The sequence below is a fragment of the Bos indicus genome, chromosome 14 (assembly GCF_029378745.1).
Source record: "Bos indicus isolate NIAB-ARS_2022 breed Sahiwal x Tharparkar chromosome 14, NIAB-ARS_B.indTharparkar_mat_pri_1.0, whole genome shotgun sequence".
Lineage (NCBI taxonomy): Eukaryota > Metazoa > Chordata > Mammalia > Artiodactyla > Bovidae > Bos > Bos indicus.
The window spans coordinates 12,707,897-12,720,783 of NC_091773.1; the positions used below are offsets into that span (position 1 = coordinate 12,707,897).

At 48.9% G+C, this 12,887-nt stretch overlaps 1 non-coding gene across 50 annotated transcripts in view; it reads right to left on the minus strand.

Moving 5' to 3' along the window:
• Positions 1-7,980, minus strand: part of LOC109568581 (uncharacterized) — a 252,126-nt gene extending 244,146 nt beyond the window's left edge. For 36 of the 50 annotated variants that reach the window (XR_011570534.1, XR_011570532.1, XR_011570526.1 and 33 more), the window contains exon 1: positions 7,740-7,980. This is a non-coding gene — a transcript (uncharacterized protein). Of the gene's footprint in view, positions 1-5,536; positions 5,660-6,434; positions 7,256-7,739 lie in introns of those variants that run through there. The other 14 variants (XR_011570531.1, XR_011570533.1, XR_011570515.1 and 11 more) reach the window with 5 other exon arrangements.
• Positions 7,981-12,887: the final 4,907 nt, after the last annotated feature.

A 12,887-nucleotide genomic window follows, 5' to 3' on the forward strand; every position in this document is an offset into this window, starting at 1 on the left:
GGGTTTTCTTATAATATATTATATAAAAATGCCATGGACAAGGACTTCCCCAGCAGTCCAGTGGTTAGGACTCGGAGCTTCCACTGCAGGAGGCATAGGTCCTGTCCCTGGTCAGGGAACTAAGATCCTGAATCCCACATGCCTCATGACACCTTCATACCCCTCCCAAAAATCACATGGACAAAAGCATATGTAATAATGTTCAAGAATGCTTACAACTTAAAAGTTCAAACATAAACATACATACCATAATTATAACTGTTTTTTTAAAAAACCACGGTAAAGACAAAACAGTGATTGCATTTAACTCAAGAAATAACACTTATCTTTATAGACTTGTCCCCTCAGATGTTTAGAGATAGGCCTTTTTTTTTTTAATCTGTACAAAAGATAATTCCAATTTCCCTAATTACAGTTCTGTCCACCCAGGGCCATTTCAGGCACCTCCTTTCTAAGATCCACCCTCTATAGAATTTGTTATCTTTCTAAATGTAAATTTGGGAAGTTGGTCCTCAGCTACAATCCCAGGGTTAGCAGGACCCATTCAGATCACTTCTGCCTGGTCATTAAAGCTGCTCCCCACAAGCACTGAGAAGCCTTTGCATCACCTAGAGAAAGGAGCCCTGGCGCAGCAATGAAGACCCAACACAGCCAAAATTATTATTTTTTTTTTTAAAAGAAAAAGCTAAATCAGCCCAAATCATCTTTCTGTTTAAAACCCTTCCGTGTCTCCCCATTTTACGGTGTACAAGACAGCATCTTTTAGAAAGGCCTAGAGCCATTACAAGTAGCACCATCGAAGAGAGGTTTCCCCTCCTACCTCTGTCCGCCTCACTCACACCACTCCAATTCATTCTTCAGCTTGCTCCCCCATCTCACAGTCCAGCCCTACCCTCAGCCTCTCACCTGGCTCTTCCTTGGGCTCAAACACCATCCTCTAAGACGAACCCTTCACCTCCTTCAAGGTTGCTCCAACATCAGCTTCTCAGCGGAGCCTGCCCTGAAGCCACCTTAACACTCCAGACCCTGACCCTGCACCACTTGTTCCCACAGCACACATTCCCCTCGAATACACCGTTAATATCCTCAGTTTATTGTGTCTGCTGCTCCGATGTCTATTCTAGCTATAATGCAAGCACCGTTCATGCAACCTCTTTTTCGCTCCTTCCTGCATTCCCAACACTGAGAACTCTGCTTGGCACAGAGCAGGTATGCAATGTATTGAATTAATGAAAATGAATAGGGCCATCCCTGGCTTCAACCTTCCCGGTCCAATGGTTAAGACTCCGAGTTTTCAACGCAAGAGTCACAGGTTTGATCACTATTTGGGGAACTAAGACCCTACATGCCACGTAATACAGAGGAATTTTTTAAGAAATGAATAAATGAAGCCATGAGCCCTACCAAGTTGACAATTTCTGGAGAGAAGACAGATATACAGTATACCAGGTAATGATCAGTGCCGTCCCAGTTTGCTCAGGCTGCCATTACAAAATACTACAGACGAGGTAGCTTAATGATTGAAACGTATTTCTCACAGTTCTGGAGGCTAAGAAGTTCAAGACCAAGGTTGTGGCCAATCTGATTTTGATGAGAGCTCTCTTTCTGGGTTGTAAACAGCTATTTTCTTTTATTTTTTTTTAATTTAAATTTATTTATTTTAATTAGAGGCTAATTACTTTACAATATTGTATTGGTTTTGCCATACATCAACATGAATGCGCCACAGGTGTACATGTGTTCCCAATCCTGAACCCCCCTCCCACCTCCCTCCCCATACCATCCCTCTGGGTCATCCCAGTGCACCAGCCCCAAGCTTCCTGTATCCTCCATAGAACCTGGACTGGCAATTCATTTCTTATATGATATTATACACTGAAACATGTATAATATCATAAACAGCTACTTTCTTGCTGGGTCTTCACAGAGCCAGAGAGAGGACGAAAGCTCTTTGGTATTCTTCTGATAATGGCACTAATCACCACATAAAGACCCCACCCTAATGACCTCATCTATCCATAATCCATAAAAAGAGGAGAAGGGGACAACAGAGGACTGAGATGGTTGGATGGCATCACCGAATTGACGGACATGAGTTTGAGCAAGCTCCGGGAGTTGGTGATGGACAGGGAAGCCTGACATGCTACAGTCCATGGGGTTGCCAAGAGTCGAACACAACTGAGTGACTGAACTGAACTGATCCATAATTACCTCCCAAAGCCTCCACCTCCAAATACTATCACACTGAGAGTTCGTATTTCAACATATGTAGTTTGCAGAAAGACATTCAGTCCACAATAAGTACCACAGACAATAGTAAGACTCAGGCATGGAAATAGGAGGAGGGGAGGTTGCTATTTTATGAGGCAGCCGCCAGAGAAAAACAATAACAAATATAGCAACCGCCACTTACACAGTCTCTACCACATGTAGCTCTGTGCTAAGCACCTCACATCTATTAATACAGTGGTGTCAGGAGTTGCCGTAATATTTGCCTGTATTGCATCCATCTGTTCTCCACCGCCTTGTGGGGACCACCCTGTCCCTACTGTGTGACTTGGATAAAATGAAAACACAAGGAGAGCTCTCTGCTTCTCTGCCGGACCTCCAGGATCTAGAAGAGTGCCCGCTACACAGCAAGTGCCCAGTAAGTGAACAGTTCGGTCAGTCCACCTTAAACAGAGTAGCAAATATTAAGGCCAATGTACCAGTGCAAGGAGGACTTCCCTGGTGCTCAGGGGTAAAAGAATCTGCCTGCCAATGTAAGGAGACACAGGCCGAATCCCTGAATCAGGAAGATCCCCTGGAGAAGGAAAAGGCAAATCTACTCCAGTATTCTTGCCTGGTAAATCCCATGAACAGAGGAGCCCGGAGGGCTACTAGCAAGCAATATAGTACACGGGGTGGCAAAGAGTCAGAGATGACTTAGCAACTAAACAACAACAGCCAGGGAAAGACAGCCCTAAAGAATAACCAGTAAAAACAATCCTTTTTCTGTCTTCCTCAAGAGCTTACTTCCTCTGTGCTAAGTGCAAATTTTTTTTTCTTGCATCATGCCTAAGAGGGAGACACTATTCTCCTCCCTGCGTAGCAGCTGAGAGCTGAAATAACCTGCAAAAACAGGCTGCCAGCCAAGGGGTACCTTCTGATTTCTGTCCTTTCTGAGATGTCTCCTGATTTCTTATCTTTCTTCTATTAGCCGGTGTTGTGTTCAGAGGCTTGCAAAGAACACTAGTAAAGTCACAGGGTCACTTCATGATCTATGTAACCAGAATGTTACTTTTACACATTAAAATGTATTCAGAAACCACCAGCTCCAAGCAGCCACAGGAAGTAATAAAACCCAATAATTGTCACAGTAATAATATCAGCTACCTTTTGCTGAGGGCTAAGAAGGAGCCCAGGCACCCTGCTGAATGCCTGCCTGCTGGGCATCCTCTATCTCCTCCTCTCAGCCAGGGCAGAGGTGGTGCTTTATCGTGCCCATCTTACAGGTGAGGAGACAGGCTCCCAGAGGTGACGTGACCTGCCCCACAGTAACCCAGGTCTGCACTACCCCTCAGTGGTCCCAGCTGCCTTCCACTGCTTTCCGGCTTCCTTCCTTTCTTCAGAATCTCCTCCCTCGGGGGGCAAACCCTCCACCTCCCATCCTGATGGGCTGCTCCACATCTAAAGAAGACAATGACTTGAAGGACGGGCACAGCTTGTTTACTTAAAAATAAAGTAGTTCTTCGATAGCCACCTGCGAGCCAGTCTCAGGGCTGTGTGAACCACCGGATGAGACAGCAACCACCCCCCCAGGCCCATCCCTGCTCCTTTGTTGCTCCCAAGAAGTTCGTGGTCCAAGAGGGAAAAGAAACAGATATAACAGGGGCTCTGATTACCCACCGGGCACCAACTAAACACCACCACCCCTACTCCTTGCCTCCCCCTTCAAAAAAGAAGAGAGAAAAAAAGAGGAAGAGAAAATAAAAGAAAATTCAGAACTCTGAAATTAAACAAATAAGCGAGACTATTTGGGCCTCGTGACTGTGAATCTTGTGTTTATAGGCTGGCATTGTTTTTGTTTTTCAGGACGAGGTTGGGACAATACAATCTTTGTATTGTTAGGGTGGTTACAGGACCAAAACACACCTAGGAGAGAGGAAGGTACTCGGGATTGTGGAGGCGGGGGCAGGTCGTGGAGGTGGAGGGTCTGTGATCATTTGCAGAAACAGCTCTGTCTCCCATCTGCTGTGAATGTTGTTAGTAATAAATGCTGGTCACAGAGCCAGGCGGGACACCTGGATACAGCTTTCTGCAAAAGCCCATAGATTCTGCACCAAGACAGAGGCTGGCCCCGGGCCCTAGAGGTGCCCAGACTCTCCAGTTTAGAATTTCCTAAGCACTGAAGCCCCACTCTCGTGGCTTCTTGACCCCACCCAGGCCAGCAGTCTGGGCAGATGGTGTCTTCACATGAGGTGTGGGATTTGTGCCTGGGCAAGGAGGGACGACTGGAGAATGAGCTTGACCCTCCTGCTCCAGGCGGAGCAGCATCTTTGTCTGTCTTTAGTTTCACGGTCCTCTGACTTCTACGAGTGGGCCTGGGGAGGCAGATGGCCAGGGCAAATCCGGGTGTCTCTGACACTCCGTGGCTGTGTGACCTGAGGGTGGGGGGTGGGGGGATCCTTAATCTGACCCGTGGGCTCCCCATCTGCAAAACCGTGATGATAACAATAATTCTATCTTCCCAGGTAGCTTGCCAGGTGGCCAATGCCAGAGACCCAGGTTCAATCCCTAGGTTAGGAAGGTCCCCTGAAGAAGGAAATGGCAACCCACTCCAGTATTCTTGCCTTTGAAATCCATGGGCAGAGGAGCCTGGCAGGCTAGAGTCCACGGGATCGCAAAGAGTCAGACACGACTTGGCAATTAAACAACAACACAATAGCTGGGAGATTATATGAATAACAAATATAAAGCATTTCAAGGCCGGCCCACAATAAGAACTCCATTACTGCCGGACACTTTATTGTAACTGCCTTGGTGAGGCTATAGGAAGCATAAAATGGGAAGAACAAGCTCGGCCTCATATAAGATTTCAGTGTTATTACAAAAACTACTACTGTTATTGGGAATTCCCTGGCAGTACAGTGGTTCAGACTCCATGCTTCCACTGCAAGGGGCAAGGGTTCCATCCCTGGTGGAGGAACTAAGATCCTGCATGCCACGTGGCATGGCAAAAAAAAAAACAGGGTGGGGAGGGGAAGAAAGAAACTACACACTACCATTATGATCATTTACTATTATTGTTATTAGAGTCTTAGATTAGTTGGGACCAGAAAAATAGAAGAGACAGAGGCAGAGTCTATCAAAGGATCCATCTTGGCAGTGCCTCCTGTAAGGCTTCAAACTCCTGAAGTTTTTTAGGGAAAGGGTAGAAATAACCATCAACGGGGTTCATCCACAGGCAAAATTATTCCATTTTGGGTCAGGAGTCCCCCCCATTGACCCGGGGTAGGTGCAGGAACAATCCTGGTTTCTTAAAAAGATCACAAACCTGCATCCAGAGTTTTCTTGTTTTTTTTTTAAAGGGGGTGGGTGGGGAGAACACCATGTCCACAGCCAACAAGGACAGGAAATACAAAAGAAAAAGCTTGAGCATCCAGAGGCCATCTGACACCTAAAACACACAGAGAAGCGCAGCCATTAGCAGGCCCAAGGCTACCTCACCGAGGAACGTGGGCCAGCAACCATCCAAGGTCCTTGCTCCCACAGGAAGGCTCAACCACCTGCCATCAGTATCACCACTTTCAGGGAAACTCACACAGAGAGGAATAAATATCATCCGGGAGGCTCTTTAGTTGAGCTGAGAAAAAAATGTCCCTCCCAGGCAGGCAGAAAGCCCTGGGACACAGGCTCTGAAACCCAGCCTGCCTGCTTTCCTGCCATTCAGGAGGAAAAGAAAAAACTAAAGCACAAGAGCTCAGCTGAATGTGGCTAGTGAGAATTTATCCAGTTTTTAGATCAGTAAACTCACAAATCCGTTTCGGGGGATTAGGGTCTGTCTGATATTTCAGAATCGAGAAGAACTCCCTCTTTCCAGCCCAGAAAAGCTCTAGCCCCAGACAGAAAGGGCAAGCCCAGACAGCATGCGCCGGGGGTGGGAGGGAATCAATCAGAAAAAGAAACTGATTTCTTCTCCTTTTCAAGAGAAGCCTGGATGATGCAAAATCCTGCACTCAGAGCAGTAAAGCAACAACAACAATAAAAAGTCACCCTTCACCAGGCAAAACAAAAATGACCACAGAACAAATTCCTCCAGCCCCTTCCTCGGGAATTCACTGGGGACAGCATTATGATCCGCCCCGGACCCTCTCAGCCTCGCCATCACCAGACCTATCCATAGAATCCCAGTCGCCCGGTACCAAGGCCTCAGACCACGAGGTACTCCTCACCTCCAGGATGTAACTGCTCCCAAACAGTGGCGATCAGGCCAGGAGGCTCCTGCCCAGCCCAGCCACTCTGGGCTTGCTCTGCTGCTGCTTCCAGGAAGGTTTTTCTCCTAATAAATCTTTCAGGAAGTCCCACTGAGTGTTCAGAGGATCCATCCAACACCCTTCTCCATTGGTTCAGACAGATTCGTTGTGACCACAGGACTGTGTCAGATGAACAAGCCTGAACTTGTCACTGCCAGTATGCAAAAGAGGACTGCAACATCCTATAACAAACAGCGCAGCAGACACAGTCCCTACCTCCTCAGAGCCTCCGCCCACCCACCACACACAAACACACGTTTCTTCCCGCTTTGCTCCAACAACTAAGCAGCTCCAGGAGCCAGGACGCAAAGTGGTGGGGGAGGGGGGATGCGAGAGGGGCCGCCAGCCTCTCTTTGGAAAATAGAAGACGGAAAAGAAACACCCAGACCTCACCCTCTTCTCCCCCAAACCCCTCACTTAGGGATTTCCTCTCTTCTCTCATCTTACAGACGGGCCTGAAGTCAGGGGCTCGAGTGAACAGAATATTCCTTGCCTGCCAACTCTCGGGAAAATATCTGCACTCCGAACACATGCACCCTCCTGGTTGCCCTTCCCGAAAGTCTAGGCTTGGACCACAAACGCTGGCATAAATAAAAGCACATTAGCCTTGGGAGGGTAAACCTAAATAAACCAACAATCCATCCAAATAGAATTACCAGGATGAGGGTGTGGGGGCACCCGGAAAACCAGTAAATGCAACGCACAAGAAGAGAAAGTTTCCAAAACCAGAGTTGCTGAGTTTTCGGAAATCACCTTGTTGGGGAGTTGGGGGTTGGGAGGGTGGGGAGATGGGCAAAGGATGGAGGGTGGGGGTTGGGAGGGTGGGGAGATGGGCAAAGGATGGAGGGTGTATCATATGGTTCGCAGGCTTCTCAGTTAGCAAAAGGGGCCTCCCGACCTTGTCTGCGAATCCCAATCAGTACTGATCGGAGGGGGTCTATATTTGGAGGTTAAATGATAAATACTTTTCATCAAGACCACAAATCCGGAATTATCTCTCTGCAATGGCTATTTGATGTCACCCTCTTCCCCTCCCCCCGCCGCCCCAAAACGCCCCAAACTCGCTGCCAGCCTAGAGTCTGAAGATGAGGAAAGTGCACGGTTGACAAACACGTTGAGATCTGAAAGCTCTTTCCGTCGGTCCAGCTGCCCACCGCGCATCCCTCCCCGCAAGGCCAAGGCTGCCGACTCTCCAGAAAGGCGGAGGACAAAATTGTAACTTACTGAAAGGTGGCTCCAACCGTGTCTCCGCAGGTCACCGGGACCGCCAACATCCTTTCCGCGTGGAAATCCACTCGAGGGGGTCCGGGGCGGGGGCGTGCCGGGACTCATCCTCGCTCGCGGCCCCTCGCCGTTCCCCCGGGCCCCGCCGCCCCGAGTCCGCCCGGGCCGCGGGCCCATGTGCTCGGCGGCCGCACGCGCTCTGCCCGCTGGAGCGCGGGGCAGGCGGGCGGCCCCTGACGTCACGGCGGCTCGCGCTCCGGGCCGCGGGGGAGGGGAAAGCGCGCGCCTCCCGGCTGGCCGCGTGCGTCCTCTGCCCGGGCTCGGCCGGCGCCCGCCGCCCTGCCCGCCGCCCCGCGAGCCCCTCCGCCCGCGGCCGGACCAGCTCAGGGCATCCAGCCGCGGAGGGCCGCACGCGGAGGCTGGGAGGGCCTGGGCCGCCAGGGGCCCCGATGGCGCGGGGGAAGGCGCGCTCCGCACCGCGCTGGGGGTTCCTGGCTGCGTTCGCACCGCGGCCGGGGGAGAGTCAGCTCGAACTCGGCGATGGTGCTCATTCACTTGTGCGCGGCGCTTTCAGCTTCCCTCCTCCCCCCACTTCCACACACACACACCAACCCCCCTACCCTGGCGTTCTGGAGTCTTCCCACTTGCCACATGTGGAAGGCGAGTTTAGGGAAATAAGATGGACCGAGATGCTCTGAGATGGGAGCTCTCCGCGCAGCAGACCCTGGCTTAGCTCTATCTCTAGAGATCCGAGCGCCTTCTTGGGTACCACCAGCATCCGCAGGCCTGGTAAGAGGGGCGCACACACTTTCTCACCTCCTTCGACGTCTCCAGCTGCCCCCGAGGGCTGAGGCTGGCACATCCGTGCAGAGAGCGGCTGTCTACACAAGTGCCTCCCCTCGGGTGTATTAACCTACCACCTCCCCCCCGCCCCCCGCGAATGTCCAGTTCCCCGCCCCCTCCCCGCCCGAAGGAAAGAGAGAACACTGGCCTCCTGCAGGGAAAGCATTAATCTTGCTTTCTCTACAAAAGCCCGGGACTGGACCGAAGCGAGGAGCTGCCTCCATTCACTCTATCATCTCATGAGCCCTTACGGGAACCAGGCACCCTGCTAGGCGATTGGGAGGAGCGACTGAAAGACAAGATGGATACAAACCGTAGAAGGAGGTCACAGTCCGGTGAAAAGATGGACACGCAAGTGGGTGATTTCAGAATTCTGGAAGCAAAGACTGTCCCTCTCTGCGCGACCCAGTGTGCTACCCTTCCTCTCATTCCGGCACACCCAGCAGCCTTCGGCCCATCCTTCCCGCTCTATTCTATTCCGTTTCTCCTATTCCAAGGGCTTCTTCCTGACTTGACTGGTTCCCCTCTCTTGAAAAAAAAAAAAAAAAAAGGCAAAACTTCAGGTGATGCTCCCTGTACCATCTGAAACACAGATTCATTTATAACCACTAAACGCTTGTTTTGTGCCTGGCTTCCTGTCATGGGCTGGACAGGTCTCGGAGTTCTGATGGGCAAACCTCAGCATCTGCATAAGGCACTGTAGGAGCTGTGAGAACAGCCGGCTAGCTGCTTACAAGTTCTCCCTGGAAGCGACCTCTGTCATCCCGGGGAAGCTGGAGTACTCCTGCTGGGCGTCTGCAGGCCAGGTGAGGCCGGGTGTCCAAGGACAATTCCATTCTCTGAGACCCTAGCTTGGCTACTGTATCCTTCCTGTGGGCCTCTCTGGGCTGAAAAGACACCTTGACCCAGGACTCACTACACGTTGACCTTGACTTTGCTTGCTCTCTTTGGATCCCTCCCTGAAATATTCATCTGAAATTCACATTTTTCCATTTTTTTTAATTCCTCTTTAAAAAAATTTTTTTTCCAGAAGAATTGCAAAGAAAATATCTTACTATTCCTACCATCCAAAATTAACTAAAATGACATTTTGGTATACCTGCTTCCATTGTGTTTTTAAAATTGTTCTCTTCTTGCATAAGGGATACCGTATGAGTACATTGTAAAAAATTAAAACTGCGCAAGAAAGTATAGAAAATAAAAAGAAATAAAACTTTTATCAGCCAGAAATACCTTCCATAAATATTCTATAAATCCAAGACATCTTTTTAGGCATACTTATTTATGTATCCAGGTAGATGGATAGCTAGATGAAGGATTGACAGGAAAAATATATTGATTTTGAAATCTTAATACTGTGTAGTTGCTATTTTTAAATGTAAGGCATTTCATTTTCTTTGAGTAGAAGACAAGGAAGCCAACATGAAGCTGAAGGAATCGTTAAACTTTAAGTCTTTCCTTACCATGTGAGAGATATCACTTCCTAAATAATTTGGCAAGTGGTCAGATGAACAAAAGGAGAGTGAAGTCATGGTGTTTTCTTTGTAGGTCTCTCCATCTAATTATTTATGAGTAGTTATTTCTCCAAAGATGACATACAAATAGCCAACAGACATATTAAAAGATGTTGATTATAAATTTCTCTTAGAGAGCAGGCAATTCCTTGCGTCCACCTGCCCTTACTTCACCACTTTTATCTCTTCATTTTCTTAATGTTTTTAAATCGCCACCCTCCATTCCATAACTGAAATTCCCATGGTCATTTAATACTGGGTCTATAATCACATAATTTCATGCTCATGATCAATCTTTCCCTTGTCCTCCTTTCTATAAAATTTATTTATTTACTTATTGTTTTTTTGGCCACATTTCTCGGCATTCAGGATCTTAGGTTTCCCAACCAGGGATTGAACCAGAGCCCCCAGCATTAGAGGGATGCAATCGTAACCACTGGACTGCCAGGAAAGTCCCAATCCTTCCCTTTACTACATCTGCTTCCTTATCTGCAAAATCCACCCATTCACTTATCACATATTTTGAGCCCCCATTGAGTACCAGGCACGAATTAATACCCTAGACTCTGTGGCAATAAGACAGACAAGAACCCTTTTCTTGAGCACCTTTCATTCTAGTGAGAAAGGCCAGACAAATAAGCCAACAGGCAAGGGAATTTCAACAGCAATAAATGCTATCAAGATGGGTAAATCTGGGTGAAGAGCTGAGAGGTTGGGGGCAGGCGAGGAACTGACTCCAGACAGTCTCAGCAAGAAGGAGCCAGTTGTGCAGACTGACGGGAGGGTGTTCCAGGCCGAGGGAACCACAAGGGTCAAGCCCGGAGGCACATGAAAACAAGATCATCAATCATACCACAAAGGCATATGAAGTCAGACAGGCAAACAGTTGCAGACATCATTTTCTACTGGGGCAGGAATCACATGTCTTCAGCTCCCCAATTCACCCCCCGCACCAATGTGCTGAATACATGTAGAACCAATGAGTGAATGATTGAAGGACACCCTGGATCCTGTCGCAGCAGAATGAGAGTGGAAAAGTGCCAGGTGCAATAGAAACACAAAAGAGAGGCATCTGTTTGGCACAGGCTGAGAAGAATCCCCAGGGGAAGTAAAGACTGCAACTTGAAAAATAGCTTGGACAGAGAGGAGAGTAGGGGTGTTTGAGCAAAAGGAACGTGCATCCTTGTGGAGTCTGACAAACTCTGAGTGGTCTGGTATCGCTGGAGTATGAAATCACTGTTGGAAAAGTGAAGAAAGGGTAATCGGGTCAGAGGAAGGTAGTTCAGATTGTGAGAGACCTTGAACTTTAAGTAATCTCGCCTTTGACTTAAAGGAAGATGCCGCTTAGGACCTGGGTGAGAAACAGTGAGTGCTTGGACCAGAATAAGGCTGCCTTAGGAAGGAAGAGAAAGAGGTAAATGCTTAGGAAAACACATTCACCAAGTAAATCTGGGGGAGAGCAGGGGAAGACTCAAGGGTAAGTGCCAGATTGGGGATTTCAGAAATGGGGGGGGTGTGTCACTGTTTGGGTGGGAACTCACTGGAAGATGCAGGCCTGGGTCGGGGAAGGGATGCCTCCATTGTGGACTGGGAGGGTTTCACAAACCTTTGGTCCTTCCAGATGATGCCCCGGAGGCAGGTGGCTCCCAGTGTTCCATATCCTGGATGGTGGATACCCTGAGCAAGACTGAGCCCAGGCAGGAAGTGTATGTTAAGGGAGAGGCCAAGGGTCAAACTCAGAGGAACAAACATTTATGGGGCAGAAAGAGGAGGTGCTGGTGCTCAGTTGCTCTGTCGTGTATGACTCGTTGCTATGGACTGTAGCTCTCCAGGCTCCTCTGTCCATAGGATTTTCCAGGCAAGAATATGGGAGAGGGTTGCCATTTCCTTCTCTAGGGGATCTTCCCAACCCAGGGTTTGAATCTTAGTTTCCTGGCCTTTTGCCTTTGCAGGCAGATTCTTTACCATAGAGTCACCTGGGAAGCCCCAGAAAAAGAAGGAAGCTGCTTGCTTTCAGAATGTTCTCTGTAAACCTATGGTCCTCTGCTTTCTGCCTGAACTCACAGGCCTGAATAGCAATGAGAAGAGGCCCCATCACTTGCTGGGGTACGGAACCTCCATCTTCTCCTCTTCCCAAGGTTTATCAGGTGATTACAGCCTATAGGTTCACCCACCCATCTTTCCTGATGCTCACAGTCATGGATAGAGAAGAGGCTTCTATCTCTCCCTCCTGGATTCTGCAACCTACCTGGTCCCTCTGCCTTGCGGTTGCTCCACTCTGATAGCCTCTAAGTAGTCTCTCCAGGGAATACCGTGGCAGTCCAGTGATCAGGGCTTTATATTCTTATTGCTGAGAGCCTGGGTTCAATCCTTGGCCAAGGAACTAAGATCCTGCAAGCCTCGAGGGGCAGCCAAAAAAAAAAAGTAGTTTCTGCAGATTTACCTTAAGAAGAAGCAAGTTTCTCCTCTCCACTGTCCCCAACCTGCTCCCCCAACCTGTTACCTGTTCTGTGTCTCATCTCCTTCGCTTTGTCTTTCTCCTAGAATATCTTTCGTGAGGGGTCACCTGTGCTTTTTCGTGGATTGGTCCCAGCATCTCTTCTTCCATGAGCAATTCAGAGAATACCCTAAGGCTACACCTTCTTCTTCTGGTTGGACTCACGGTCACATTCTCACCAGTCTTGCTTGGCAGTCTCTAGGAGTTACTGAGTCAACCTCGCCTCCCTCTTCAGCCTCTGAATAGCCCCTGGGCAGAGACTTTGCCACAGCTCTCATTCATCGAGTCGGTCAG